Below are 5,299 nucleotides of genomic sequence, written 5' to 3'. Positions count from 1 at the left end.
CTATATCATCCCCCCACTAGAATCCCCATACTTTAATGAAGACAGCTTCTCCATCCTAGAGGGGAGATCAATCCTTTCAGACCCAGGGACATGTACTAGTCTGTGGCGATGTAAATGCCAGAACTGGACAAGAACCTGACACCCTCAGCACACAGGGGGACAAACACCTACCTGGAGGCGACAGCATTCCCTCCCCCATATGCCCCCCTAGGCACAACTACAACAACATAACCAACAAAAAACGGATCACAACTCCTGCAGCTCTGTCTCACGCTGGGTCTGTACATAGTCAATGGTAGGCTTCGAGGGGACTCCTACGGTAGGTACACCTATAGCTCATCTCTTGGCAGTAGTACTGTAGACTACTTTATCACTGACCTCAACCCAGAGTCTCTCAGAGCGTTCACAGTCAGCCCACTGACACCCCTATCAGACCAAAGCAAAATCACAGTCTACTTGAACAGAGCAATAATCAACCATGAGCCAAACTGCATACTATTAAGAAATGCTATAGATGGAAGGAGGGTAGTGTAAAAACCTACCAAAAACAAATTGGCCAACAACAAATCCAATCCCTCCTAGACAACTACCTGGACAAAATGTTTTCCTGCAATAGTGAAGGTGTAAACTTAGCAGTAGGATGCCTGAACAATATATTTGACCTATCAGCTAACATATCACATTTAAATTCCAGCAAAAAACCTAAAACAACTAACAACAATGAGAAATGGTTTCATGAAGAATGTAAAAACCTTAGAAAGAAATTGAGAAACCTATCCAACCAAAATCACAGAGAACCAGAAAACCTGAGCTCATACCTTCACTATGGTGAATCACTAAAACAATACAGAAATACACTACGGAAAAAGAAGGAACAGCACGTCAGAAAACAGCTCAATGTGATTGAAGAATCCATAGAATCGAACCACTTCTGGGAAAACAAACAACAACACGAAGAGTTATCGATCCAAAATGGAGATGTATGGATAAACCACTTCTCCAATCTTTTTGGCCCTATAACAAATAACAAACAGCAAAAACATACACATGATAATTTACAAAACGTAGAATCAGCTATTAAAGACTATCAGAACCCACTGGATTCTCCAATTACATTGGATGAGCTACAGGACAAAATACAAACCCTCCAACCCAAAAGGCCTGTGGTGTTGATGGTATACTAAACGCAATGATAAAATATATAGACCACAAATAAAAATGGGCTATTCTTCAACTCTTCAACATTATCCTCAGCTCTGGCATCTTCCTTAATATTTGGAACCAAGGCCTGATCACCCCAATCCACAAAAGTGGAGACAAATTTGACCCCATTAATTACCGTGGAATATGCGACAGCAGCAATCTCAGGAAAATCCTCTGCAGTATCATCAACAGCAGACTCCAACATTTCCTCAGTGAAAATAATGTACTGAGCAAATGTCAAATTGGTTTCTTACCAAATTACCGTACGACAGACCACGTATTCACCCTGTACACCCTAATTGACAAACGAACAAAACAAAACAAAAGCAAAGTCTTCTCATGCTTTGTTGATTTAAAAAAGCTTTTGACTCAATTTGGCATGAGGGTCTGCTATACAAATGGAAAAGCGGTGTTGGGGGAAAAGTACATAACATTATAAAATCCATGTACACAAACAACAAGTGTGCAGTTAAAATTGGCAAAAAACACACATTTTTTCCCACATTGCCATGGGGTGAGACAGGGATGCAGCTTAAGCCCCACCCTCTTCAACATATATATCAATGAATTGGTGCGGGCACTAGAACAGTATGCAGCACCCGGCCTCACCCTACTAGAATCTGAAGTCAAATGTCTACTGTTTGCTGATGATCTGGTTCTTCTGTCCCCAACCAAGGAGGGCCTACAGCAGCACCTCGATCTTTTGCAAAGATTCTGTCAGACTTGTGAATCTCATTAAGACAAAAATAATGGTGTTCCAAAAAAGGTCCAGTAGCCAAGACAACAAATACAAATTCCATCTAGACACTGTTGCCCTAGAGCACACAAAGAATTATACCTACCTCGGCCTAAAGATCAACACCGCAGGTAACTTCCACAAGGCTGTGAACGATCTAAGAGACAAGGCAAGAAGGGCCTTCAGCGCCATCAAAAGGAACATAAAACTCAACATCCCAATTAGGATCTGGCTAAACACACTTCAATCAGTTATCGAACCCATTGCCCTCAATGGTTGTGAGGTCTGGGGTCCACTCACCAACCAAGAATTCACAAAATGGGACAAACACCCCATTGAGTTTCTGCATGCAGAATTCTGCAAAAATATACTTATTGTACAATGCAAAACCCCAAACAATGCATGCAGAGCAGAATTAGGACTATACCCACTAGTTAACTAAATCCAGAAAAGAGCTGTTAAATTCTACAACCACCTAAAAGGAAGCGATGCCCACACATTCCACCACAAAGCCCTCACCTATAGAGAGATTAACCTGGAGAAGAGTCCCCTCAGCAAGCTGGTTCTGGGGCTCTGTTCACAAACACAAACAGACCCCACAGAGCCCCAGGACAGAATCACATTTAGCCCAAACAAATTATGAGAAAGCAAAAAGATAGCTTTTTGACACACTGGAAATAATCAAACAAAAAAACAGAGCAAATTGGAATGCCATCTGGCTCTAAACAGAGAGTACCCAGTGGCAGAATACCTGACCACTGTGACTGACCCAAAATTAAGAAAATCCTTGACTATGTAAAGACACAGTGAGCATAGCCTTGCTATTGAGAAAGCCCGGCTATTAGCACACTGCCCACAAAATGAAACTGAGCTGCACTTCTTAACCTCCTGCCAAATGTATGACCACATTAGAGACACATGTTTCCCACAGATTACACAGACCCACAAAGAATTTGTAAACAAATCAAACATTGATAAACTCCCATCTCTGTTAGGCAAAATACCGCAGTGTGCAATAACAGCAGCAAGATTTGTGAAAGCACCTCAGCGTTTAAAGCAAAACATCTAACCAATGACCAGCAAGCGAAGGTTAACTGACGCAGATCAGTACTGGAGGGAAGTGGGGCAGATGGATTTGTGTTACAGGACCGGTGACAGCCCACCACCTAGACGCAGAGAGGGAGAGGTTCTGTGTGGCCCGTACCCTATTTAGTGCACTACCTTGGACCACAGCCCTTTGGGAATATGCAATATAAAGGGAATAGGGGTGCTGTTTGGGATGGGGCCTAGGCGTGCTGGCAGTACCACGCCAACCCTGCATCCTCACACCGCCCGCTAAGCAACAGGATAAAACAGGGGGATCAACAGTCCTCCTCTCCTCCTCTCCTCACAGCCGAATGGACGGATGAGGGCAGAGGAACATTTACAACAGGCGGGATGACATCTCTGCACCGCACCCACCGTGAGGGATGAGGCTAACTGAGAGAACACCCTATTCCCTACATAGTGCACTACCTTGGACCAGGCCTATATAGGGAATAGGGTGCCATTTGGGACTCGGACATGGTGCAGCGACCACGGCAGGGAGAGAGAGATCCTGCAGAAAACGGACAACTCATCTGCTGACTTATCTGAGGTTGGCAACCAGCTCCGCCTCTTCAACAGGACCCTCCTCAACCCTACAGGTCTCTGAGTGTTCAACAGGACCCTCCTCAACCCTACAGGTCTCTGAGTGTTCAACAGGACCCTCCTCAACCCTACAGGTCTCTGAGTGTTCTACAGGACCCTCCTCAACCCTACAGGTCTCTGAGTGTTCAACAGGACCCTCCTCAACCCTACAGGTCTCTGAGTGTTCAACAGGACCCTCCTCAACCCCTACAGGTCTCTGAGTGTTCAACAGGACCCTCCTCAACCCTACAGGTCTCTGAGTGTTCTACAGGACCCTCCTCAACCCTACAGGTCTCTGAGTGTTCAACAGGACCCTCCCTCAACCCTACAGGTCTCTGAGTGTTCAACAGGACCCTCCTCAACCCTACAGGTCTCTGAGTGTTCAACAGGACCCTCCTCAACCCTACAGGTCTCTGAGTGTTCAACAGGACCCTCCTCAACCCTACAGGTCTCTGAGTGTTCAACAGGACCCTCCTCAACCCTACAGGTCTCTGAGTGTTCAACAGGACCCTCCTCAACCCTACAGGTCTCTGAGTGTTCAACAGGACCCTCCTCAACCCTACAGGTCTCTGAGTGTTCAACAGGAGGGCCCTCCTCAACCCTACAGGTCTCTGAGTGTTCAACAGGACCCTCCTCAACCCTACAGGTCTCTGAGTGTTCAACAGGACCCTCCTCAACCCTACAGGTCTCTGAGTGTTCAACAGGACCCTCCTCAACCCTACAGGTCTCTGAGTGTTCAACAGGACCCTCCTCAACCCTACAGGTCTCTGAGTGTTCAACAGGAGGGCCCTCCTCAACCCTACAGGTCTCTGAGTGTTCAACAGGACCCTCCTCAACCCTACAGGTCTCTGAGTGTTCAACAGGACCCTCCTCAACCCTACAGGTCTCTGAGTGTTCAACAGGACCCTCCTCAACCCTACAGGTCTCTGAGTGTTCAACAGGACCGTCCTCAACCCTACAGGTCTCTGAGTGTTCAACAGACTATAATGAAACCGAGGTGTGAGTCTGTAAACTGCTGTGTAAGATGGCCATAAGAACAACTTTATACAGTCACAGACACATCATTCTAAAATGGAGCGAGGAGCCTGTTCCCCCTTCTCCGAGATCCCCAATACCCAGTGGCTGTCCCATGTGTCCGGATAGCGAGGAGCCTGTTCCCCCTTCTCCTAGATCCCCAATACCCAGTGGCTGTCCCATGTGTCCGGATAGCGAGGCGCCTGTTCCCCCTTCTCCTAGATCCCCAATACCCAGTGGCTGTCCCATGTGTCCGGATAGCGAGGCGCCTGTTCCCCCTTCTCCTAGATCCCAATACCCAGTGGCTGTCCCATGTGTCCGGATAGCGAGGAGCCTGTTCCCCCTTCTCCTAGATCCCCAATACCCAGTGGCTGTCCCATGTGTCCGGATAGCGAGGAGCCTGTTCCCCCTTCTCCTAGATCCCCAATACCCAGTGGCTGTCCCATGTGTCCGGATAGCGAGGAGCCTGTTCCCCCTTCTCCTAGATCCCCAATACCCAGTGGCTGTCCCATGTGCCGGATAGCGAGGAGCCTGTTCCCCCTTCTCCTAGATCCCCAATACCCAGTGGCTGTCCCATGTGTCCGGATAGCGAGGGAGCCTGTTCCCCCTTCTCCCTAGATCCCCAATACCCAGTGGCTGTCCCATGTGTCCGGATAGCGAGGCGCCTGTTCCCCCTTC

At 47.5% G+C, this 5,299-nt stretch overlaps 1 pseudogene; it reads left to right on the top strand.

Annotated features, from left to right (window-relative positions):
- Nucleotides 1-3,587: 3,587 nt before the first annotated feature.
- The window catches only part of LOC121562194, a 28,503-nt pseudogene continuing 26,791 nt past the window's right edge, over nt 3,588-5,299 (top strand).

Source organism: Coregonus clupeaformis, unplaced genomic scaffold, assembly GCF_020615455.1.
Source record: "Coregonus clupeaformis isolate EN_2021a unplaced genomic scaffold, ASM2061545v1 scaf1999, whole genome shotgun sequence".
NCBI lineage: Eukaryota > Metazoa > Chordata > Actinopteri > Salmoniformes > Salmonidae > Coregonus > Coregonus clupeaformis.
This window is presented reverse-complemented; position numbering and strand designations above follow the sequence as displayed.